Here is a 695-nt window from a genome sequence, read left to right on the forward strand (position 1 = left end):
TCTTTCTTGTAGTGAGGGGCCCAAAACTGAACACAGTATTCAAGGTGCGGCCTCACCAGCACCGGGCACAGGGGCACGATCACTTCCCTGCTCCTGCTGGCCACACTATTGCTGGTACAGGCCAGGATGCTGTTGGCCTTCTTGGCCACCTGGGCACACTGCTGGCTCATATTCAGCCGCCTGTCAACCAGTACCCCCAGGTCCTTTTCCACCAGGCAGCTTTCCAGCCCCTCTGCCCCAAGCCTGTAGCGCTGCATGGGGTTGTTGTGACCAAAGTGCAGGACCCGACAGCGGGGAGGAGGAGGAGGTGCCGCTGAGGAAGGGGATGCAGCTCCCACCGCCCTGGCAGCCCCTGTCCCTCCTCTGTGTGGCTGCCTGGGGACACTCCGGTCTCTGCCAGCGCCTTACGGACGTGCTGGCAAGGCAAAGCGGGGTGAATCCCACGGGACTCAACCCTCCCGGGGCCCAAACCCACTCCTGGCACGTGGGGAGGTACCGGGGACCCCAACTGCTGCCCTCCCGCCCTGCGCCTGCTCACCTGGAGGGCAGCGGGTGGGGGTCTCAGGCGAAGATGCTCCCAATGCTGGCAGCCAAGATGATGGCGAGGATGATGCAGCATATCATGATCATGATCTTCTTCTGCGCGGGGAGAGAGGGGCCGTGAGGCAGAGGCACGGGTGGCAGGGGGCTTGGGG

Source organism: Egretta garzetta, unplaced genomic scaffold (genome assembly GCF_000687185.1).
Source record: "Egretta garzetta isolate BGI_Z169 unplaced genomic scaffold, ASM68718v1 scaffold1006, whole genome shotgun sequence".
NCBI classification, from domain to species: Eukaryota; Metazoa; Chordata; class Aves; order Pelecaniformes; family Ardeidae; genus Egretta; species Egretta garzetta.